The 26,587-nt window shown below is 37.7% G+C and overlaps 1 protein-coding gene across 1 annotated transcript in view; it reads left to right on the top strand.

The window, feature by feature from the left end:
• LOC122794176 (ras-related C3 botulinum toxin substrate 2) overlaps positions 1–26,587 on the top strand; it is a 398,987-nt gene that overhangs the window by 204,977 nt on the left and 167,423 nt on the right. The gene's annotated exons all lie outside the window — the stretch shown is intronic.

Here is a 26,587-nt window from a genome sequence, read left to right as displayed (position 1 = left end):
GGCCAGTAATCCCCTTTGTGAAGTATTTTTGCGGCCTTTCCAGTTGTTGTAAATGTCTTGTGAGGTACATACCAAAAGGGGCGTTGTGCTCTATAATGGGTCTAATGAGTGATGAGTAGAGGGGAACAATGACCTCTTTTTTTCTGGATGAGAAACCTTTTGTGATGAGGTGTGCCACATACAAAGATTTCCTGACCACTGTGGCAATGTGATTATCAAAGGAGAGGCTACTGTCCACCTGTGTCCCAAGGTCTCTTATCACACTTTCAGTGTTAAGTAGACTAACGCCTATGTGGTAGTTCATGGGTACAGAGTTTTTACCAAAGGGGATCACAATGCACTTTTTGGCATTGAGCTTGAGACCATGTCTTTCACACAAGGCATCTGTCTCAGTGAGGCCCTTTTATAGGATGTCCACATCATTAGGAGGTTCAATTATGGCTCCTAGTTTGCAGTCATCTGCGAATTTAGTTAGCCAAAGACCTTCTGTGTTAGCCTGTACTTCAGAGAAGTAGATACCAAACAGGAGAGGACCCAGGACTGAACCTTGTGGTACTCCACTTGTCACTGGTCCGAAGTCTGATTTGGAGTCTGCTACTTTCACGGTGTGGGTTCTTTCAGTAAGCTAGTTGGCAACCCATCTTGTGACATAGGGATTTATACCTAGTTTAGTGAGTTAATCTATAATTCCAGAGTGGGGGATGGTGTCAAATGCCTTGGCGAGATCTTGATAGGCTGTGTGAACCACCTTACCCTCATCTATGGCTTTGGTGACTACTTCAAAGAAGTCTATCAGGTTTAGGAGACATGATCTGCCTTTTACAAACCCAAACTGTGTGTGGTCCAGAGTTTGGAGATCTCCAATGTCTTTGTTTATGAGTTCCATGATGACACGTTCCATGGCCTTGCAGATGAGGCTCATCAGGCTAATGGGGCGGTATTTCCAGGGGTCTGTTGTGGACCCCCCTTTGTGGAGTGGGATAACTGTCATGGTGCGCCATTCAATGGGCACAAAGCCTGAGGTGAGGCTATGATTGAACATGGTACTTAGGTGGGGTGCCAGTTCATTCTGTAGTTCATGTAGAAGGCAGCCTGGGATGTTGTCAGGTCCCATGGATGCTGTGTTTTTGGCTTTGGAGAGTGACGTTTTTACCTGTGCAGCCGTGATTACAGGAACTTTGCATTCTTCCGGTAAAAAGATGGGCCCTTTAGGTGGTGAGAGGGGGGTAAAGTTAGCACTGAACCTATCTGCCAGGATGTTGGCAATATCAGTTGGTTCTGTATATTTAGTGTCATTGTGCTGTAACTCAGAGCAGATCTGTGTGTTGCCATTGAGATTTTTGACATAGCTATAGAATGCTTTGTGGTTGTCTTTAGAATCAGTGGCAATTTTGTTTTCATAACTAGCTTTGGAGGATTTTATGAGGGATCTCAGCTTCTTACTGAGGCTGACAAGGGAGTTCCTCCAATTGTGGGATTTTACTCTTTTTTGCAACAGTTTCTTTCTTCTGTTGTAGAGTTTGTTTATGGCAGAAGACCACCAGATTGGCTTCCTTTTTTTGGAGGATAGCATCTTGGTTCTGTTAGGGATAGCACGATCCATGCACTCGTGTAAGTGCTTATAAAGTGTATTTGTGTAGGATTCAGCAGTCGTACCTCTATTGTCCATCTGCATGGGTGTCGTGAAGTTTGCCACTTCTGTCTTAAGAAGCGTGAAGTTGGCTTTGGAGAAATTTTTTACGGTTGTTTTCCTAATGGGTGGGAGCGGGATGTTGATGTCTAGGGTGATCAGCTTGTGGTCGGATCTGCCCAATGAGGAGCTGACCTCTGGTATGGAACACCGGTCACCCATGTTCATGATGACCAGGTCTAGGATATTGCTACCCCTGGTGGGGGTGTAGATAAGTTGATCCAAAGCGTTGGAATTGATGATTTCCAGAAAATGTTGAGCAAAAGAGTTGGTACATGAGTAGTTTTCCCAGTTAATGGTAGGGTAGTTGAAATCACCCATTATTAGAGTGTTGGGTTGTACTTTAATATTTTCCAGTGTATCAAGAAAAGAGGAGTAGGAATCCTGGGGCATGGTGGGGGGTCTGTAGCAAGCTACAATCTGGATTGCTGTTTTGCCCAGAGTTAGTTGAACTTGGATAATCTCGGATGCATTATGCTGAGCAACTAGCTTGGAGGTGTGGATATCCTTAATGAATATGGACACACCTCCACCTTTAGTGTTCCGGTCCGGGTTTGGTGACTGAAAGGTGTGGTATGAATTATAGCCTGGTAATGCAGGGGTGCTCTCTGGAGCTTTGAACCAGGTCTCTGTCACTGCACAGATGTCAGTGTTCTCCATTTTAAGGAGTGCCTCGAGTGAGTGCATTTTGCTTCTAGCATTGAGTAGCATTACCCTCAGATTTTGCTTGCTTGTACCTGTTACGGTGGTGAATTTGTCATTTGAATCTTGCCTAAAAAGGGCACTATAGTAGCATATAGTAATAGTAGATGAAATTACTTTTTTTATTTAATGTACAAAATCGTAATTGCCTCATTAGGTTTCAGGATCATGTATTCAGAAACAGGACTCATGATAAAATCCCCTAACAGTTTATGTAAAGTTAAAAAAAAAATAGTACAGCTCCTGAAGCAAGCCTGACTGAAGGCCAGATTATTAAACATGTATTGACAATTGTCAGTGTGGCTGAAGCAGAAAAACAGGAAAGAAACTTTGTGAAAACACTTTGCATGTAAAACAAGGTCATATCACCTAAGATGTTGGAAACCTGCAATATAACCAATATCTCGTATGAGCCTCTTCCTGTGATGCTATGACCTTAGAATTAGAAGAAATGTGTGTAGTGTGGGCTGCCTCCTGCACTGAAGGTGGAGGTAGTCTGTCCTTGAAACTAGAGAAGACCCTGATTATTATGTCCAAATTTCTTTTTCCAGTTTTCGTTGTCAGGTGTTTCTTTATGTGTGCAGTCAGCAAACTGAATTTGATATATTGTTTCATTCAGGCTACTTTTGGGAAACATGAAAATATGTATTTATGTAGTTTAATTTCCATGTATATCTACAGCTACATCTATCTTTTTGTCTACATCTACAGCTACATCTATAGCTGTATGTATCTGTATAGCTTGGGTCTATATCACATTGTCGAACTTACTATTTATCAAATACCTCTTTGTCGAACTTACTTTGTCGAAACCCCTTTTTGTTGAATGATCATTTTAGCAAATATTTTCCCACGGAAACGACCAGGAGTTCAACTACCAATCATCACAAAAACCACAAAATTTAAAACCCACTGAAGTGGGGGGCTTTGCCCCCACCTTCCCCAAATAAATATATCAACTCCAAGATTGGACTACAGTGGAGAAAAGGGCAAATTCCCAGTCATGGCCATGTACGTTTTTTCCCTAGGAAAATATTTGCTAAAATGATTGCTCGACAGAAAGGGGTTTTGACGAAGTAAGATTGGCGAAGAGGTATTCGATAAATAGTAAGCTCGATGATATGATATAGCTCCACATTAGTTGATGCGTGTGTCTGTATTTATATTTTATACCTATAGCTATAGCTATATTCTGCTCGATTCCATGGTGTCCTTTGTAAAATGAAGTCTGTACTCAACAGTTGCAGTTAAGATTTCTGATCTGTTACCTGTGGAAGAAAGATTCTCCCTAGGGAAGGAGTTTTAATTCCATCACTGGAGTATTTTCTTCCAGTAACAACTGCCTGTCACATGACTAACATCAAAAAGGTACAAAGCAGTTCCACTGTTAGGTCTAATATGCAACATAACTGTGTGACACTTGGAAAACTGTTCACCATTATCAAGCAAACAAAGAGTAAGCACCCCTTCCTACGATCTGTGCCACATAGATGGGCCCCTTTTATGTCGATCTTCATTTCACCTTGAAAAGAAACTAAAGCACCAATCTTTAAGATATTAATCAACAGGCAGGTGAGACACTATCCACAAGGACATCAGATAGTTCAAGATGCACATCACTCAGGGAGTTACTTAGGGAGAATCACATTGAAAACCATATATGTACTGTAGACCTCCAACTGCACCCTACATTTTGACTTCTGATTGCTTTTTTCATTGTCATAGTGAGTTCACTTGTCACAACTTCTTTTAGATAACTACATCCTGAAATACTGTATATATTTTCCTGTATATACCCTAAATCAAAGTATCTAATGTTCTATTCTATGTTCATAGGTTCATAGGTTAGTACTAGGCTAACTGCCCTTGCGAGCCATTTTAAGCCTAGCTAATTATCCCTTGTGAGACTCAAACCCTGCATCTTGTGTTTATAAGGCAAACACCTTAACCATTAGGCCATCATCCCCTGTAAAGCTGTTTGGGCCCAGAATGTTAGCTTGAAAAATGTAACGGTTAAGCACAACAGCTCCTACATTCCGGCATGCAACCCAATAATTTGAGAACATAAATGCTCTACACCTGTATACTTAAACTAATTGGGAATATGTGCTAATGTACACAGTTTAAAAAGGTCTTTTTGTAAGGGGACTCACCTCCCCTGAGGAAGAGTGAACATCCCACTTACATATATATTTTCACTTAGAGTTTTTTCAGTTTGAAAAAGCAGTCATTTGTAAATTAGATAAATAACAATTGCTCCTTCTCCACTACTAGCACCCTTGGACAGGAGTGTATTAGATGATTTAAGTTATTACACATTTCTACAACAAGTAGCAAGCAAACACCTGGCAAGCAGTGGCTACTTGGTAAATTCAGCTCAAGCAGTTTACGTAAGCAAACAGATCTTGAGCAAGTTAAGCTAAACATCTTTGGCAAGCAGCATATTTTTTTCAGAATTCAGGTCTGACACTTCTGGTGTTTACCTTAGAATCCAGCATAAACAGAGAGTATGTGTTTGTGGGGAGGGATTAAAAGACAATATTGTAAAAATGAATTTATGTACCAGTAGGATCATTTCACACCATCAGTAATAAAGAAATAATATTTTAGTTGTTACATCCATCCTTAACATTCACTATCTGGAATGTAAACATGAAATTCAGTACATATGTTACATCCATTCCTTTTTCTCCTGACTTGCAAACACATTTATGCAAAATGAGAGGTGAGGATTCAGAAGAACCACATGGCTGGTGTAGCCTATGGGGCAGGGTCTTGCACCATATTTGCTTCCTCTGTATGTCCATACATATTGGTGGGATGCAGACAGGAAACATTGTAGCAGAAAACTTTTTTTTTGTCTCTTTCCATCACCCTGTGCTGACCATAAGCTCCCTCCCCCCATTCACCCAAAATGGCCCTGTCATTTCCTAGCAGTTGCTAGACATGAGGGTTGCATATTTGGGAGACAATTATATATCCCCATTGTTTCTTTGTTTCTTTGTGAATTTTAGGGTATCACCTTCCAAGACTTGCAATGGAACACTAGATGACCATTCCCTGCCTCTATGGTAGTATGTCACCTCATCTGCTGTCACCCCCTATTCTGACCAGGTGTGTTCACTGCTATGTTCTCTGATGTATATTAGCAGTCTGACATCTGTACGCCTTTCTGACATGTAAGCTTAATACTTCAACCTTGAGAGAGGTAAGGGGAACAGCCCCTCCATTTGTCTCCCTTCCCCACATTGGATCCTACAGTGCCAGGACCACAAGTCAGGCTCTGGTCACCTATGCGGGGCTTCTTCATAGTCCCAGAGATATGATGTAATTACTTTTTACTGTTTTTTCATGTGAGATAAGCAGCAGAGTGATCATTTTGAACCATTTGCTTTGCATTACAGTCAGTAGGACTGTGCACTGCATCATAGGTCACATCATATTGGGTTACACTAATGTGAAGCTTCACTTTGTCTGAAGATAATGATTTATGTATTTAAGTATTTGTGTAAGTATTTGTGGGATAGCTGCAGTTTGTACTGTTGTGGATCTTAGCATTTTGAGGTACTAACACCAATGTATCAGTTCACAAAGAATTATTTGAAAATAGTAGAACATTGAATGTGGTCTCATTACAAAGATGATGATCAATTATACTGTTTTCTTACAGAGTTTTGGAGCTTTAGAACCATACAACAGACTGTTATTAAGATACTGATAGTAAAATACTCTTATGGAAAAATCAGACGACTTCATAAAATTGAATCAAGTGGATATGGATAGTAACATACAATACCATGTTATGTATTTTTCTAAGTTCCATATCTCACATCATTTCTAAGGTTTTGACAATTATTTTGAGCATAGAGAATTATTAAGGAGTCAAAGAGCCTCAGTTTAGAGCCAAGGACTGGTCCAGTACTGCCTGCTGCAGCTGTGGTAGTAATTTCTTTCCTTTGTTTTATTTTAGTGACATATCTCACATTACTCTTTGAACTTGCGTGGACAGTGACCTGACTTTTGACAAACAAGTGTCCATTGTTGTAAGAAAGTCATTCTATATTGCACAGGGTAAAAACAAAGGGATTGTGTCTAGATTACTCAGCCTTGACTAGGTCAGTCATTGAGTATAATGCCCCCCTTGGCATCTATTTGTAGAGACACATGCAACGACTTGAACACCTACAGAGATACCTTACTAAACAGATTTGAGGCCTAAACAACACATCCTATATGGACCGACTCTAAGCCCAGTCACTATACTCAGTATCCCACAGGCTGCTAAGAGGTGATTTGTGTCCACCATAGAAGGCATCCTCTGACCCAACAGTGATGTATATATGGCACATCAACAAGTCAACTGACATCAGAAATACTTAGCCTAAAGATCTAAACATCTTCTGCAACATTAACAGAAGAGTTTGGAGGGACAGATATATCTTGTACAGGATAACATGGCTCTGGAACAGACTCCCCATTTACATAATACACAGTTCATCCTGTCCATATTCAAGTGCAGCTTGGCACTATGGAAGTGAAACAGAAAATGTATTCCAGGACTGTGCCCTGTATGACTAACGGACAGACACAGCTCCTAAATGTTTCATCCCATGCATTAGTCCCTTTAAATTATCTATGATATTATCCCAGTTATTCTCATTAGGTATAATATATAGTTATCAACCATGGGATGAATAAGGCCAGTCTCTAACCAAATTGGACTGGTTAATTTGAGCACAAACTGGAAAATTGGCTATGCTTAAAATGGCCCACAAGGGCAGCTAGTCTAGTACTTACTTATGAACCTATGCATCTATGAATATTACCAGTGGAAGGTTAGCATATAAGAGGTTCAAAGAAACTTATAAAGCATGCAACTGATCCATAAAAAAATTATCAATCCCTGAAAGTAACTGTAGGAAAATTCTAGAAACTTAACTGTGGTCTTATTTCAAAGTTTATGATTATTTCATTGTTCAGTCTGTTTTTGATGTTTGCATTTTTGAAGGTGCATATCACACCATTCACTAGATACGGGCAAATCAATACTTTTACATTATCCATTTTGTAAGAATACATACTTCACTGAAGAAATGCCAGATATCTCCCCCTACAAGGTACTTCTATGTCCAGTTACAAATAAGGCAATCTCTCTCAATAGACCACAGTTCAGAGAAACAATAGATGAAAGAGCCATCTCAAGACTGCATCTGCAGCATGAAGCTCCCTACCATAAAACATATGGAAAAAGCAAGAATGAAGTACATTCGAAAAAGAGTGGCTTCATTCTCTTATCATTGCCATTATTTAGATACAGACAAATGACAATATCAAGCAGCTAGTTCAACCTATGACAAACCTCTTTGTTTCTGCATCTACCTTAAACTCCTCAGATCTTCAGAAGGCTATGTATACTATAAACAGAGTGCCTTTTTGCAGTTTTAAAGTTTTAGTCAGTTGTAAGTATTTCCAACTTTACTAGAAGTAGGAGCATAGATCTTAGTCTAGCAAATGTTATTATGTGGTTACTATCATAACTTGGATTGCTAAAATGTCATCAGTAACTATATTGTCCATTCATTCTACATAAAATGAAATGCCCAATATTTAAAATGCTGGTTGCTGTGTAACTGATTTTTTTGTAAGAGGTAAAACATTTTCCAGCTACATACATGCTATTATTTAATATATAATTATTATTATTATATATATATTATTTAATATCCATATGCTCAAAAATTGGGAAGGGGTGGAAAATGGTAGTTATATCCTACCTCACCTCCACAACCAACAAATTCAGCTTTTAGCATCTTCCATTCAGTGTTACAGTAAGCAGTCTCTGAGTAATACATGTCTTGACACATAACATCAAGATTAAATACCTCCACTGTTCCAAACCTCAGGGAAGAAAATTTATCTTATTCATAACCTGTGGTCTTCCTCAGCTCAAACAAACTGTGATCAGGTAATGTTAAATGGTTTATGGGGGTAATAGTATTTAACATATCCTTAATAGTTCCATAATGCTGATTACATAATTTTTATGCACATGATGGCAGAAACATATAGCCTCCATCTAGTATGGTATTCAGGTGCAGTTATAGCCCTCCATCTTTTCTCTTATCCATTATCTGTTTCATACCTTATTAAAAGTGCCATCAGACCTATGGAGAGGAACTGCAATACTTTGGAGAGAATCTACTGTAATGCCTAAGGTCATGGAATCCATTAATGATCTCAAAGGAATGTATACATTTGTAATAATTAAATATAATGGCAGCCTCTATACACTAACTCATTTTTACTGGATCCCTGGAATAAGTGCAAAAGTGGCTAAAGATCACTTAAACTTACTACAAATCAATTGGATGGGTAGCTTAAATTTAGCTGGGGATTTTAACTGCGTATCTAGGATAGAAGATAAAAGTAAACAGATTAAAGCTAAAATTCTGGCATCAGCTAAAGCACTGAACAGATGGATTTGAATTAATAATTTTGTTATTTTACTAGTAAACTTACGTATGTACATAGGGCACAAATTAAAATTAATAGGATTTATGCCGCTATAGTTTTACTTAATGAAGTGAATTATTTTAAAACTATTTCTCGTCCTTTATCTGATAATAATGTGCTAAGTATTAATATATTTCTGGATATAAGGAAATTTCAGATAATTTTTAGAATCTCATTATATATGATGGAATTAAAAGAATTTAAGAGTTACTTTAAGGAACAAATTGAAAAAAAATGTATCCTTGAATGATAATGGTCAGGTTAGTAAAGTCGTACTATGGGACTCCTTATGAAAGACAGACTGGAAAGATGGGCTAGTAATAAAATGAAAGCGTGGGATAAAGAGTTGTTAGAAATACAAAATAAAATGCACAAAACAAGGTTTAAACCACAAACAAAGAAATAAGATAATACTGAAGTCATTCAAAATTAATGACAACATATCGAACAGTTTTAATGCATAATGTGGACATAGCTTTAGAAAAAATTAAATTCCACAGTTATGTGATGACTTAAAAAATCTACATAGATTAGCTAATAGAAGTAAGATTTTAAGCAAAAAGGCACAAATCAATAATATCTGAAATTGCCACACTAATAAGCTTACTTCAGACATAGAGGAAATGCTTAATATTTTTAAAAATTCCATGAGGATCTTAATAAAGATAAAATAAAGATAAAACTAATAGTCTGATGATTACAAAATTGACAACTATTTAAAGAAAAATGTTACTAATAAACTTAATGAACAACAAATAAGTCTATTACTCTGATAGAAGTTAAAGAAGCTGTAAAATGGAAAAATGGTAAAGCTCCAGCGTTAGATGGTTTACGTATGGAATTATAATTAATAACTAAATATTTTAGAATTACTGAATGACATTTTCAGGATAATTCAGAATGACAAAATAATTCCTCCCTCATGGAAATTTTCTGTATTATCACCTATGACAAGGAAGGGGAAATAAGTTAGTTTCTTCAGACAGACCTATTTTATTATTAAAGGTAAACTATAAAATATTTACTTCCATTTTCACTACAAAATTAAGAGATACAATAGATAAATAATTAATAAAGATCAAACAGGATTTATAGTCATATTAACTTATGATAATATGAACAGAGTAATAACTATCTTAGATTTAGCAAAAGGAGTGAACAAGAAATTGGCCCTAATTAGCTTAGATATTGAGAGAGCTTTTGATTCTGTAGATTGGAACTGCTTGTTTAAAATTTTAGAAGCATTTGCATTTTCAGAACAGTTTATTAAAAAAAACTATATACAGACTCCAAAGCATATTTCAAAACTGGATCTTACATTTTTCAGGGATTCACTTTAAACAAAGGCACAAAGCAAGGTTGTCCCATGTCTCCTCTACTATTTGCATTAGTTATCAAACTCTTAGCCAACAGTGTAAGAAGCAATAAAAAAATGATGGATTCTCAATTAACAGAGACTGTCAATCTAAAATACAACTTTTTGCAGATATTTTACTAACTATATAGGATGTAAATTATTCAATCAAAGAAATAGATGAAGAAATTGAAAAGTTTAAGAAGTATTGCTGCTGAAATTTAATAACAATAAAACTGAAACATTAGTGTTAAATCAATTACTAGATAGTAAGTTTAAAGATAAATATAACTGGGAAGGAAAAGAACTAAAATAGGTATAAACATCTAGCAAGATATGAGTAAGATTATTAAAATAATTATGAAGAAATTTAAGAAATGTTACTTCTTATTAAAAATGGAATGAATGATTTTTTTCCTTTTGAAGAAAGGTTAGTACTTATAAAATGATTGTTACCCAAGATTATATAAATATATTACATTCAGTAGGTTTAACAGCTGACAAAAAAAAACTTTTAAAGAAAACTGAAAAAATGTTAACTTCATTTAATGGTATCCTAAAAAGCTCAGACTTGCTTATAGAGATCATAAATAATTATGGGAGTATGATGATGGTATTAGCTTTCCAGATGTAGAATATTATATAAGAATACAAGTTATATAAGTTAATTTTAAGTAATAACAATTTTGATGCAAAATTCTGGAACTTTTTAGATAGTAGTAGACTGAGTGTCTCAGTAGTTGGTGAGAATAAAACGTTACTTAAATCAATTAGTCAAACTTCTTCAAGTTTATACTGGAAAGTGTTTATGTGGAAATATATACATAGAATGTTTGTTACACCCTATAAAATCTCTAAGTTTAGTAAAATGACTTTTTCAGTGTGTTGGAGATGTAGTAAAAGTATAAAAGCTGATTGGAAATGCCTGTTTATGAATTGTGAAAAATTAAATGTATATAGAAAAGAGATAAGTATGTTTTTAAGGGGTTATGGTCTTATAATTGTTCTTTAACTAGAGCAGTAATAATAATGAGTATTCCACTTCCTGTATCTCTAAAAGAAAAATAGCAAACTTTTTTTTGGCTCTCTTGACAGTTGCTAGAAACATTACTCCAAAATTTGGAAACTGAACTCAAGTCCTACGTTCCAAGAATTTTTAAATAAAACTAAAAAAAGAAGTAATCAGAATGAGATCTATAAATCATACTAAGAATTTTAGTGGTTGGAATAACTTTGAAATGCTGCTATTAAAATACCAAGACTCTTAATGTGTTAATTGTATAAGGTTACCTCTGTAATATCTAATTCCTTACTTTCTGTGTATTGATTGTAAATATGTTAAATTAATAAGAATTTTCTAATAAAAATACCTACAGTACCCCTTTTCCACAGTAGCATGTGGCATTTGTTCACTATCCAGATCTGTGGTGACAATTCATAATGATAAAAGACCATAGCGCCCCCTAAAAATTTAGACCCATCATCCTATACGATATCATATGGGAAAATCATTGATGGAGCTGTGATGACCTTATCTAGAAATGACACAGGGGATTATTTATGTATTATTAACAGTTATTTATTTATTTTTACATATAATATGTTTCACAAATTATGTACACTGTTCTGTCTTTTGCATGTATACTTCCCTTTCTGTGTGTTACTTATCTTAATCCCATTTAGGCATTTGACATTATATCACATAAGGGAATAACTGACACATTAACATGTAAAAAAACATCAGTGAACATGTAGATTAGAGGATATAACACTGGTTCAATGACAGCATGCTGCAAATTATGGTAGGAGATGTTACCTGTCTGTCTTAATGAAAGTACCCAATGGTGTCCCACAGAACTCTCTATGGGGCCACATCTTTTTGGTGTATACAGGTATAAAAATGGAAAAGGGGCTCATGATAGTAAGATACAATGATAACTGCAAACTGATTATGAAACTGCTTCAGTAAAAGATGTTGTTCTTTAAACTATTTACAAAAAAATACATACCTGCTACAGTATATTGACTTTGCATTTAATATCAATGAATGCAGTATCTTGAGATTTGGCAACAAGATATAAATTATAACTACAGAATAAATAGCCAGATTATAAAAGTTACATGACTATTAAAGGATTAAAAACCTCAGCTTTGGCCGGCTAAGAACTTGTTGTATTCAACTGGACGTATAAGAGAATTTAAGTACCTTTATCTGCACTTTTTTTTCAAAAAATACAGTATTTAAATTAATTTTAACTGTGTGGAAGGAATATTAACTGAACTGGACGTTTTGACTCTGCTCTTCAGTTAGTGCTGCTTGAATTTTATTATTTGTTAGTAATTGCAGGTGTGGGGGTAGCCACATTCTTTGATTTCCTGTCCTTGGCTATTTAAGTGGTACAGTGTGAAATATTTTCTGCTTAAAAACCTCAGCTTTGGCCGGCTAAGAACTTGTTGTATTCAACTGGACGTATAAGAGAATTTAAGTACCTTTATCTGCACTTTTTTTTTTCAAAAAAATACAGCATTTAAATTGATTTTAACTGTGTGGAAGGAATATTTAACTGAACTGGAAGTTTTGACTCTGCTCTTCAGTTAGTGCTGCTTGAATGTTATTATTTGTTAGTAATTGCAGGTGTGGAGGTAGCCACATTCTTCGATTTCCTGTCCTCGCCTATTTTAGTGGTACAGTGTGAAATATTTTCTGCTTAAAAACCTCAGCTTTGGCCGGCTAAGAACTTGTTGTTTTCAACTGGACGTATAAGAGAATTTAAGTACCTTTATCTGCACTTTTTTTTTCAAAAAATACAGTATTTAAATTGATTTTAACTGTGTGGATGGAATATTAACTGAACTGAAAGTTTTGACTCTGCTCTTCAGTTAGTGCTGCTTGAATTTTATTATTTGTTAGTAATTGCAGGTGTGGGGGTAGCCACATTCTTTGATTTCCTGTCCTTGCCTATTTAAGTGGTACAGTGTGAAATATTTTCTGCTTAAAAACCTCAGCTTTGGCGGGCTAAGAACTTGTTGTATTCAACTGGACGTATAAGAGAATTTAAGTACCTTTATCTGCACTTTTTTTTCAAAAAAATACAGTATTTAAATTGATTTTAACTGTGTGGAAGGAATATTAACTGAACTGGAAGTTTTGACCCTGCTCTTCAGTTAGTGCTGCATGAATTTTATTATTTGTTAGTAATTACAGGTGTGGGGGTAGCCACATTCTTTGATTTCCTGTCCTTGCCTATTTAAGTGGTGCAGTGTGAAATATTTTCTGCTTAAAAACCTCAGCTTTGGCCGGCTAAGAACTTGTTGTATTCAACTGGACGTATAAGAGAATTTAAGTACCTTTATCTGCACTTTTTTTCCCAAAAAATACAGTATTTAAATTGATTTTAACTGTGTGGAAGGAATATTAACTGAACTGGAAGTTTTGACTCTGCTCTTCAGTTAGTGCTGCTTGAATTTTATTATTTGTTAGTAATTGCAGGTGTGGGGGTAGCCATATTCTTTGATTTCCTGTCCTTGCCTATTTAAGTGGTACAGTGTGACATATTTTCTGCTTAAAAACCTCAGCTTTGGCCGGTTAAGAACTTGTTGTATTCAACTGGATGTATAAGAGAATTTAAGTACCTTTATCTGCACTTTTGTTTTCAAAAAAATACAGTATTTAAATTAATTTTAACTGTGTGGAAGGAATATTAACTGAACTGGATGTTTTGACTCTGCTCTTCAGTTAGTGCTGCTTGAATTTTATTATTTGTTAGTAATTGCAGGTGTGGGGGTAGCCACATTCTTTGATTTCCTGTCCTTGGCTATTTAAGTGGTACAGTGTGAAATATTTTCTGCTTAAAAACCTCAGCTTTGGCCGGCTAAGAACTTGTTGTATTCAACTGGACGCATAAGAGAATTTAAGTACCTTTATCTGCACTTTTTTTTTTCAAAAAAATACAGCATTTAAATTGATTTTAACTGTGTGGAAGGAATATTTAGCTGAACTGGAAGTTTTGACTCTGCTCTTCAGTTAGTGCTGCTTGAATGTTATTATTTGTTAGTAATTGCAGGTGTGGGGTAGCCACATTCTTTGATTTCCTGTCCTTGCCTATTTTAGTGGTACAGTGTGAAATATTTTCTGCTTAAAAACCTCAGCTTTGGCCGGCTAAGAACTTGTTGTATTCAACTGGACGTATAAGAGAATTTAAGTACCTTTATCTGCACTTTTTTTTTTCAAAAAAATACAGTATTTAAATTGATTTTAACTGTGTGGAAGGAATATTAACTGAACTGGAAGTTTTGACTCTGCTCTTCAGTTAGTGCTGCTTGAATTTTATTATTTGTTAGTAATTGCAGGTGTGGGGGTAGCCACATTCTTTGATTTCCTGTCCTTGCCTATTTAAGTGGTACAGTGTGAAATATTTTCTGCTTAAAAACCTCAGCTTTGGCCGGCTAAGAACTTGTTGTATTCAACTGGACGTATAAGAGAATTTAAGTACCTTTATCTGCACTTTTTTTCAAAAAAATACAGTATTTAAATTGATTTTAACTGTGTGGAAGGAATATTAACTGAACTGGAAGTTTTGACTCTGCTCTTCAGTTAGTGCTGCTTGAATTTTATTATTTGTTAGTAATTGCAGGTGTGGGGTAGCCACATTCTTTGATTTCCTGTCCTTGCCTATTTAAGTGGTACAGTGTGAAATATTTTCTGCTTAAAAACCTCAGCTTTGGCCGGCTAAGAACTTGTTGTATTCAACTGGACGTATAAGAGAATTTAAGTACCTTTATCTGCACTTTTTTTTTCAAAAAATACAGTATTTAAATTGATTTTAACTGTGTGGAAGGAATATTAACTGAACTGGAAGTTTTGACTCTGCTCTTCAGTTAGTGCTGCTTGAATTTTATTATTTGTTAGTAATTGCAGGTGTGGGGGTAGCCACATTCTTTGATTTCCTGTCCTTGCCTATTTAAGTGGTACAGTGTGAAATATTTTCTGCTTAAAAACCTCAGCTTTGGCCGGCTAAGAACTTGTTGTATTCAACTGGACGTATAAGAGAATTTAAGTACCTTTATCTGCACTTTTTTTTTTCAAAAATACAGTATTTAAATTGATTTTAACTGTGTGGAAGGAATATTAACTGAACTGGAAGTTTTGACTCTGCTCTTCAGTTAGTGCTGCTTGAATTTTATTATTTGTTAGTAATTGCAGGTGTGGGGTAGCCACATTCTTTGATTTCCTGTCCTTGCCTATTTAAGTGGTACAGTGTGAAATATTTTCTGCTTAAAAACCTCAGCTTTGGCCGGCTAAGAACTTGTTGTATTCAACTGGACGTATAAGAGAATTTAAGTACCTTTATCTGCACTTTTTTTTTCAAAAAATACAGTATTTAAATTGATTTTAACTGTGTGGAAGGAATATTAACTGAACTGGAAGTTTTGACTCTGCTCTTCAGTTAGTGCTGCTTGAATTTTATTATTTGTTAGTAATTGCAGGTGTGGGGGTAGCCACATTCTTTGATTTCCTGTCCTTGCCTATTTAAGTGGTACAGTGTGAAATATTTTCTGCTTAAAAACCTCAGCTTTGGCCGGCTAAGAACTTGTTGTATTCAACTGGACGTATAAGAGAATTTAAGTACCTTTATCTGCACTTTTTTTTTCAAAAAATACAGTATTTAAATTGATTTTAACTGTGTGGAAGGAATATTAACTGAACTGGAAGTTTTGACTCTGCTCTTCAGTTAGTGCTGCTTGAATTTTATTATTTGTTAGTAATTGCAGGTGTGGGGGTAGCCACATTCTTTGATTTCCTGTCCTTGCCTATTTAAGTGGTACAGTGTGAAATATTTTCTGCTTAAAAACCTCAGCTTTGGCCGGCTAAGAACTTGTTGTATTCAACTGGACGTATAAGAGAATTTAAGTACCTTTATCTGCACTTTTTTTTTTTCAAAAAATACAGTATTTAAATTGATTTTAACTGTGTGGAAGGAATATTAACTGAACTGGAAGTTTTGACTCTGCTCTTCAGTTAGTGCTGCTTGAATTTTATTATTTGTTAGTAATTGCAGGTGTGGGGGTAGCCACATTCTTTGATTTCCTGTCCTTGCCTATTTAAGTGGTACAGTGTGAAATATTTTCTGCTTAAAAACCTCAGCTTTGGCCGGCTAAGAACTTGTTGTATTCAACTGGACGTATAAGAGAATTTAAGTACCTTTATCTGCACTTTTTTTTTTCAAAAATACAGTATTTAAATTGATTTTAACTGTGTGGAAGGAATATTAACTGAACTGGAAGTTTTGACTCTGCTCTTCAGTTAGTGCTGCTTGAATTTTATTATTTGTTAGTAATTGCAGGTGTGGGGGTAGCCACATTTTTGATTTCCTGTCCTTGCCTATTTAAGTGGTACAGTGTGAAATATTTTCTGCTTAAAAACCTCAGCTTTGGCCGGCTAAGAACTTGTTGTATTCAACTGGACGTATAAGAGAATTTAAGTAGCTTTATCTGCACTTTTTTTTTTTAAATACAGTATTTAAATTGATTTTAACTGTGTGGAAGGAATATTAACTGAACTGGAAGTTTTGACTCTGCTCTTCAGTTAGTCCCACCCACCCTCCCTCTTTTTGTTTTGGTGTTAATCTTAGTGGCCTTGCAACTGCCTGCCCCTCTTGTAAATTTGTGTTTGGATACTCCTTCTGGGCCCATCTCATTTGCTCACTCAACTGAGTGCAGTGAGATCATATTCTGATTTCAGGCACTCCTACTGTGTACAAAGAGAGCATCTGGGAAACAGAAAAAGAAAAATTAAGCTTGTTTCCTGCCTCTTTTGTTAAGTGGTATAGACTATTTGTAGGCTTCTGAGCCCCCAAGCCCTTCTGTGTTGGAGGGAAGCCTTCTAGCTTAGTTTTTTTTCTTATAACTAGCCAGTTTTCTAGTTTCAGCACTCAAATCTGTTTCTTTGATCTCAGCACTTGTTTAGAAAAAAAAAAATTTTTCATCTGCTTTTACTGTACTTGTGTTTCTACCTACTTTTTTTTTTTACTTTTGCATCATCTTAAAAGTACTCAATTGTATTTATTACTGCTTGGTGTAACTCATTCTAAGCCTATTGGTTTAAACACTTGGGCTTCTGACCAGTTGTTTTGCACTGAGATGGTTTTTGGTCTGCACTGTAGTGGCAGAACAGGTAGCTTACATCCTTCTAGTTTGGGAACTGCTGATCGAGGGCTCAGTGTCTGTTATTCTAAAAGTGTATTAATTCTGGTTTAAGCATTTGGGCTTTCAGGCCAGTTATTTTACATTACGAGGGTTCGTGGTCTGCACTCTTGTGGGAGGAGAGGCTGGACTCTGCCCTTCTGAGCTGGGAATTTCTGGTTAAAGGCTTATAGTGCATGCATATCTGAACTGCCTCTTACTGAAGTTGGTGTGCCTTGTTTGCTGTGGCATAGACTGGATTCGCGCCTGCTGGATCTAGCTTTGCTTGTGTAACTTGAGCACTAATCCGGGCATTCTCTAAAGTATTCAATTGTATTTATTACTGCTTGGTAGTAACTTGATTAAAGTGTAGCTATCATTTTAAGTCTTTTGGATTAAGCACTTGGGCTTCAGACCAGTTGTTTTACATTAGGAAGGTTTGTGGCATGCACTGTGGTGGCAGGACAGGTAGCTTTCATCCTTCTAAGTTGGGAACTGCTGAATGAGAGCCCAGTGTCTGTTATTCTTAAAGTGTATTAGTTCTGGTTTAAGCACTTGGGCTTCAGGCCAGTTATTTTACATTAAGAAGGTTCATGGTCTGCACTCTTGTGGGAGAAGAGGCTGGACTCTGCCCTTCTGAGCTGGGAATTTCTGGTTAAAGGTTTATAGTGCCTGAATATTTGAACTGTATCTTACTGAAATTGGTACACCTTGTTTGCTGTAGCATAGACTAGATCCAGGCCTACTGAATCTAGCTTTGTTTATATGCTTGTTGTTTGTTTGCTTGTTATTTCCCTGGAACACTAATTCCACCTAATACGTGGCTTCTCAGAGCTTATGTGGATCACTAGTGATATCTGCATTGCTTACTGTACTTATTTCCTTGTTTCACTTGAAAGAAAGTTACTGTTTGTCGTTTTTGCATTTAAGTTACCTGTAACACATTGCACTTAAGTTACCTGGCACTTGCTCACTAAAGCAATTATATAAGTCAGCACTAAAAATTAAAAGCACTACACCCTCACTCCGCACTGGCCCTTGTTTTCAATTATTAAGGAATTCCCAATATTATTCTAGCATGTCCAAAGGTCAGTTGTCAATCTCCTCTCCAGTCCAGCTGGTGAATCTGGGAATCTTGAGGCAATGTTACAACTGCCTCATGTACACAGACAACCCTCTCCTCCTCCCAACAAATTCCAACCCATGTGAGAGATGCAACCATATAGCCAAACTGGAGGCTAAGCTCTCTCAACTCAGTACTGGCATAACCAGTCAGGAGGAGAAGGAAATCACACTCACTACAATTCCAGTCTCACATAGACCTACCACGACAGCAAACCAAACACATAATCACACAAAAACATACTCGGAGACTCTAAATAAAGATCTGCCTAAGCAGCAGAGACCTCCAAAGCAGACACCCAAGCAACCGCTACCCCAAAACAAAACACGTGCAACACATATCTCACAAAGCCAGTGTGCCGAACAGTCACAGCCCTTAAGACTAAACAACACACCTGATACACTTGTAATAGGTGACTCGATCGTCAGGCACACTGACGTCCCGCTCACCAGGCTGAACAAGGAGAGGGTCACAGTGAGCAGCCTGTCAGGCACTAGGATCCGCCACATAACACAAGCACTCAGGTCACTCCAAGGCAAGTACAAATATGACTCAGTCATTGTCCATGCTGGTGTGAATGACCTGAGACGTACCTCCCTGCACTACATGAAAAGAGACATAAAGGAGCTCTCTGAGCATGTAGCCCAGGCCGGTATGACCCTGACCTTGAGTAGCATCTTACCCTCACCAAGAATGATGCCACAATATGAAGACAAGATGATCAATTTCAACAAATGGCTTAAGTACTGGTGTCATTCAAAGGGGATCCAATGCCTGTCAGCTTGGGATGATATGCTCGACAAGCCACGATGCTTCGCTAGGGACGGCTTGCACCTGTCACCCCTGGGCTTTTGGATATTGGCAAAGGCTCTTGCTACCCCCATAGTGCCTTTTTTAGGCAAGGCTCAAAAGACAAACCCACCTCCATAGGTATCACAAGGGATAAGAAACTAAGAGTAATGCTACTCAATGCCAGAAGTCTAAACCTCAAGATGCACGCACTCGAAACTCTCCTTAGCATGGAGAACATCTATATCTGTGCAGTAACAGAAACCTGGTTCAGGGCTCCCGGGAGCACACCAGCACTACCAGGTTATACCTCATACCATGCTTTTCGGCCCCAAAACTTGGATCGAACCACAAAAGGAGGGGGAGTATCGATATTCATCAAAGATACCCACACCTCCAGGTTGGTGGCAAAGCACGAAGCATCAGAGACTATCCATGTGCAACTAACAGTGGGTAAAACTGCCTTCCAGTTTGTAGCCTGCTACAGACCACCCTCCCAAACCCAGGAACCCCACTCGGCCTTCCTGAGAACACTGGAAAATATGAAGGTCTCTCCAAACACCATTATATTGGGCGACTTCAGCTACCCAAACAGAGACTGGGAGCATTACTCTAGCTCCAACACCCTAGCCCAAAGATTCCTAGAATTTATAAACTCAAATGCTATGGAACAACTTGTTACCACTCCCACAAGAGGGGAAAACATACTGGACCTGATCATCACCAACATGGGGACTCTATGCTCCAGACCAGAAATGTATCCCTCACTGGTAAGATCAGACCATAAACTAATCTCACTGGATATTCACATCCCGACCCCACCCCCTGCCCAGAAAACCACAGTGAAAAACTTCTCTAAAGCAAATTTCACACTCCTCAAAACCGAGGTGGAATCCTTCAAAGCCCCCGGGCCTGTGGAAAATACGGCCCAGACCGCAGAATCCTTTATAAATGCATTCTATGAACACCTTCAAAGAATGCATGGATCATGCGATCCCAAATAAAACCAAGACCCAATCCTCCAAAGGCAGACGTCCTGTCTGGTGGACCCCAGCCATAAACAAACTACAATAGAAGGAGGAAGCTACTAAATGATAGAGCAAAATCCCAAAAAGGGAAGGCATCACTGATCAGTATTAGCAAAAAACTACGGGCACTCATAAAATTGTCTAAGGCCAGCTTCGAGAGAAGAATTACACAGGACACTAAGGATAATCACAAGGCTTTCTTTAGTTATGTTAGGAACCTAGGTGGTATTTCCCAGATATGCTCAGAATTAGTCCAAAATGACAAAAAATGCACTGAACCCACAGACATTGCCAACATCCTAGCTTACAGGTTCAATGCAAACTCCCCCCCCTCCCCACCAAAAGGGCAAATATCTATCCCAGCAGAGTGCTGCCCCCCTGACATCTCAGATGCTCAGGTAAGAGCCGCCCTCTCCAAAGCAAAAAAACACAGCATCAGTGGGACCAGACGGTGTCCCGGGCTGCGTCCTACATGAACTCCAAGAAGAGCTAAACCCAAACATAAAACTACTGTTCAATCTCAGCCTTACTACAGGATATGTGCCCAAAGAGTGGCGTACAGCAACAGTGGTCCCTCTCCATAAAGGTGGTGCCTCAACGGATCCTGGAAACTATCGCCCCATAAGCCTGACTAGCTTGGTCTGCAAAGCTATGGAAAGGATCATCATGGACCTCATAAATAAAGATATTGGGGACCTACAGACACTGGATCCTACCCAGTTCGGCTTTGTTAAGGGCAGATCCTGCCTCTTAAACCTGGTTGATTTCTTTGAAACAGTCACCAAGGCCATTGATGAGGGGAAGGTGGTCCACACAGCCTACCTGGACCTCGCAAAAGCCTTCGATACAATACCCCACTCGGGCATTATAGATAAGCTCACCAGCTTAAATATAAACCTCTATGTCACTAGATGGATTGCACACTGGCTCAAGGACAGAACCCACATGGTTAGAATTGCTGGAGCCATGTCAGACTCCAAACCAGTTACAAGTGGTGTCCCACAAGGCTCAGTCCTGGGACCTCTCTTGTTCGGTATATATTTCTCGGAGGTACAGGCCAACACGGAAGGACTGTGGCTGACCAAGTTCGCAGATGACTGCAAACTGGGCGCCATAATCGACTCTCCAGCCAACACAAGCATCCTCCAAAAGGGCCTCATAGAAACAGACATCTGGTGCCAGAGCCATGGCCTCAAGCTAAATGCCAAAAAGTGTATAGTCATCCCCTTTGGCAAAAACAAAGTGCCCACAAATTACCACATAGGTGGTAATCCATTAAGTACAGAAGAAGCAATTAGGGACCTGGGGACCCAAGTTGATAGCAATCTCTTATTTGGCAACCACGTGGTCAAAGTGGTTGGAAAAACATTTTATATAGCCCACCTAATCATGAAGGGATTCACATCTAGATCAGGGGAGGTCATCGTGCCTCTTTACTCATCCCTCATCAGGCCCATAATTGAGTACAATGCCCCTTTTGGGATGTACCTTACCAGACACCTGCAGCAACTGGAAAGACCCCAAAAGTACCTCACCAAGGAGGATCAAAGGGCTCAAACAGATGCCATATGCTGCCCGGTTAAAGAAACTCCAGCTCTACTCAGTGGCATACCGCCTGTTCAGAGGCGATCTGTGCCTGACGTATAAAGCCATGTCCAACCCGGAATTAATGGACATGCTGCACCTCAGAAAATCCAAATCCCATCGAGCTACGCGCTCGAGAGACTTGAACCTCAGCACTGAAATAAATAGGACATGCTGGAAGGAGAGATTCATAACCCAGAGGCTCCCTTCACTCTGGAATAAAATCCCAGTCCTGGTTAGGCAGAGTCCCTTATTGACTCTATTCAAGAGGAATCTTGATGAGTGGATGGGAGATCGTAGGTTTACCCCGGGTATCACTTCTGTGTCACTGTTAGACAGAGGCACAGTATACTAACCTCGAAAAAGGGCATAGCAAAATAAATTTAAAATGGGTGGCGAAAGCCAAACACATTCTGGCTAGGCTTATAAATGTCCTAGGGCAGATAGCCTAGTATGAACCTATGAACCTAAAGATCTAGGGTTAATAGCAGACATTGAATCTTGAAGGCTATATTTCAGCTGAGGCAATAATTACATGATTATAGAGAACACATTGTTTTCTTGTTTAACTACCATTTGTTTCCTGTTGTTTAAAGTTTTATTTTATTTTTATTTTTTTTGCAGTTTAGTCCGTTCAAATGTTTTACACTTTAGTTGGTGTGTATCATATATTCCGTATCCAATCTGATTCTAGAAGGCATACTTAGTCATTCCAAGATCACTTCTTCTAAAAATAATGTTAATAACATATATAGGGAGTAGAAAATATCCTCTGTGGGGCTATAGCAATCAAGCTTATTGAAGGACAGTGGACTGTAAGCCTGAGACCTGGACAAACCTATGAATCTTTTCCATGAATACATTTTTCTTACGTTCAGACTGAAATTTATACCATCGCTTTGGCTTTTGACTCTCTCCTCCTCTTCTGACTTTCTTTTTCATGTTGATGCCTGACATTATTTCATCATTATTTTATGTACCATGTCCTTTTTCTGCCAGTCAGACCAAACAAATTCAGCTGCACAAGTCTGTCCTTGTACTCCTTCTCCAGTTTCTTTGTAAGCCTTGTACCAACCCAACCATATTTACCTTAATTTCATATTTGTGTATAACATTCCTCCTGTTGTCTGACCAATGACCTCTTGAGATGTAGCTTCCTGAATTGAGAACTGTGCAATGGTGTCCCCTGCTTGGGGCCAGCATTAAAAGAGGCACTCATTTATTTTTGTATTAGTGAATTCTGTGTGATTTTAGAAGTTTAGAAGCTTGTGTGGCTATACACGGAGATATTTGATGTTTTTAGTAGTCTGGTTATTACACTACATATTCCAGCTACATGGGACTAAAGAAAATTTTGGATTTGTTTCAAAGGTCATTGCTTTTGTTTTCTTAGTGTTTGGGATTAATTTACTTATCTGCAACCAATTAGAGAGCTGTTATAAGTCTTGTACTAATTGTAATTTTATTATGTAGGCAGAAGCAGTGTGTCTGTAGATAAATAAATTTGCACCTTACTGATTCTGTTACTTTGTAAGCCTATAAAACATAGCAGAGACTGAGGACTTATTCCTGTTACCATTAATGAGTTAAACAATATTGTGTGATTTACCATATCAAACGTTTTAAGCCCACAAATATGGAGGTTGTTAAGCTGCCTTTATCCATATTAATATAACATAGATTAGGATGTATAAAGTGGTCACTGTACTTCTTCCAGAACTGAAGCCATACTACTCTTGAGAGTGTATTGAATATTTGAATACATTCTTCAAATGGTAAGTGTATTCGTTTTTTGAAGATTTTACCTAGGGTGGTAGTATACAAACAGGTCTAAAATCATTTGCTCAGTCGTTGGGACAAGTCCAATTACTATAGGCTTTCACTAAGTTTGCATAGCACTGTTAGTTTAGCATAGCTTGTAGACGTAATGGAGTAGTGATAGAATGTGTTCTTCATGTACACAGATGAGCCAAAGCTGCAATTTATTTATACATGTGGAGGCATCAGACGGGAGGGGACTATTATCAGCTAGATTTTCAATATCATTTTCTTTAACTTTCTAAAGTAGAAGAGAGGAGTGTAAATTAAATGTTTGAAAAACTGTGATAGATTGGGTCTTTCTGGTAATGAGGGAAGCAAAGGTTAGCAAGTTCTTTGAGAAAATCTTCAGGAGAGAAGGTTCCTTATAGGCAAGGAATAGTCATTTACAGTAATGGATTTTCAAGTGGAGTGCATCTAGAGACTTGATTTTAATTTTCTATAAATGGTGTTTTAGTTATTTAAAAGACCAACATGTTGTATTTGAAGAGACAATGCTTTATATTTCCAGTTGCTTTTTGGTTAGGTTTCTTAGAGTGTTGAATTTTTGCTTGTTGTCTCCTGAGGGGATAGTTTTGATAGTTTAAATTACTTCCAAGCATGACATCTTGGTTTGTAAAGAGCTTTTACTTCTTTTAATTCTTTAGTAATGCACAAATTTTGATTTCCTTTAATTAGATGAAAGACTTTCAAGTGATATCTATTTTTGATGTCAAGTAAAATGTGTGAGACATTTTTCATTGTTATGGAGCAGTTCAGGTTTGCAACAATTTGTGACAAGTTTATATGGAAAGCCCTTTGTTGTAGAGCTGTGACATTTTTGTACAGTTTGGTTCTAAAGAACATTTGCTTGGGGAAGCTTTTTGGTGGGGGGAGGGTATAAAGTGAAACATGATGGGGCAGTAGTTACTTCTGGAAAGAGGAAGTATGGCAATAAATGACATTTCATACAGATTGTTGGTAATGAGGACATCTGGGATTACTTGTTTTGATGTTTGGTCTAGTAGGTTTTGTAATGGACATGGAGAGACCTTGGTCTGTGAGGAGTTATGTTATGACTGATTTGGATGGGCTGTCATATCAGTCTTGAAGACATCCATAATGACAGGTCTGAGTAGGGTTTAGAATTATGTAATATTTGATCTTGGAGTGTAAACTTGTCGTGGTCACTTGGAGGAAGAAGTTATGCTAAGCCCAATGTGAGTTTATAAGTTTGTTCTGAATTAGAATAACTTGAATCATTTCTTGTGTGAGTACATCCCAACAGCCTCGTTGCTTTCAGCACAGCCTTCTCACTTTGAATCTGATATCCACTTTCTGCAGTTACACTGATAGATTTTTTGTTCCTTTGTGGTGCTTCGTCTGTTATTCCCACTCCCACCCCAGAATTCACTTCTGAGTGCTCTGTTTTACTTTCTTGGAAATATGAAATAGCACATGAGAGAGAGAGGATCTAACACATTTCTTTAGCACCAAACCTCACCACAACACATTCAGCTACTGCAAGCCTCATAGAGTATTAATTATGCTACAGATTGCACTCTTTAACAAGAATGTCCACAACAAGATATTGCCTCAGTCCCTAGGCCAAGTGTGCAGTTTATTTTTCAGTAGTGTAAGTTCAAAAATTGAGGAGGTGTTCTTTCTCAACATGGACTGCAGTGGACTTCTAGAACATTTCTGTGGCATGTGATGCAGAAGAAGTCATTGGGCTTTGAACTGGCAACAGACACAAAATCTATGGCTGAAATTTCTGGAGATGTTCCATTAGCCACAGAAATGCAAGACACAGATAAACTTGAAAACAGAAGTCTCTTGACCTCGGATATTTTCTTCAGACAGAGCTAGAGTGCAACCATTACCAAATGTTATAGGTGTTGGCCTGCACCATATGACACAGCCATCAGTTTCTACAGTGGATGTATTAGGCTTATCCTCATTAACCCTTTAAACAGTATCAGTTTAGCTCCAGAATTCTAACTCTGAGCTAGGACTGACTGACATAACAAAAAAGCATGTATTTTGTTTTGATTGCTCACCAGTTGAAGTGAATCTGCTTCAGGTGTTTCACACTTGCTGTGCTAGTCCTTTTAAAAAGTCAAAGCAGTAATGCAGCTGTCTTCTCATCAAGAGAAAGGTGGGGACACCTGGGCAGTAATATGATGAGTAATTCTGTAAAATATAGGAAAGTCACCCAGGTACTTTTGAAAGGGCATTTGCCACTGAGTAGTTTTCAAAGCTTGTTTCAATGTCTCAGTCAAACTTTCAGCCAATCCATTTCTTGATGAAGTAAATGGAGCCAAAGTAATGTGTTGTATATCATTCATACATATTTCAAATTTTTCGAGACAAACTGTAGTCCTTTGCTGTACACTCATTGTTTGGGTAATCTTAAATTACTACATTTTCACAGTCTCTGTATTGTACTCTAGGAAATCGTAGGGGTCATGAGAGCAAGCTATGGCTATTTATTGAGGACATATAGCACCACCAAAAACACATCTCCCTCAAAGGTCCCTTCAGAATGAGTGAGGATGTACTGCTGATAATGGGTCTTTGAAACAAAGCTGAAGTAATGCCTAAAAGTAACCAGCATTATCAGTGAAGTCCCTCATGCATTACATTTGTCAGGAACTCTTGAGATATTTTCTTCAGATGAATTTGTAAGTAGCTTTGGCACAACTTAGTCTTATTACATTTCTGCATCTAGTCAGTCATGCAAAAAAGGTTTTCAGTGTATATCAGCAGATACTTTTCTGTACATAATACAGGGTTAATAATAACCTGAACTTCCCACAGATCCT

Source organism: Protopterus annectens, chromosome 1.part0 (assembly GCF_019279795.1).
Source record: "Protopterus annectens isolate FY-2018-M chromosome 1.part0, PAN1.0, whole genome shotgun sequence".
NCBI lineage: Eukaryota > Metazoa > Chordata > Ceratodontiformes > Protopteridae > Protopterus > Protopterus annectens.
This window is presented reverse-complemented; position numbering and strand designations above follow the sequence as displayed.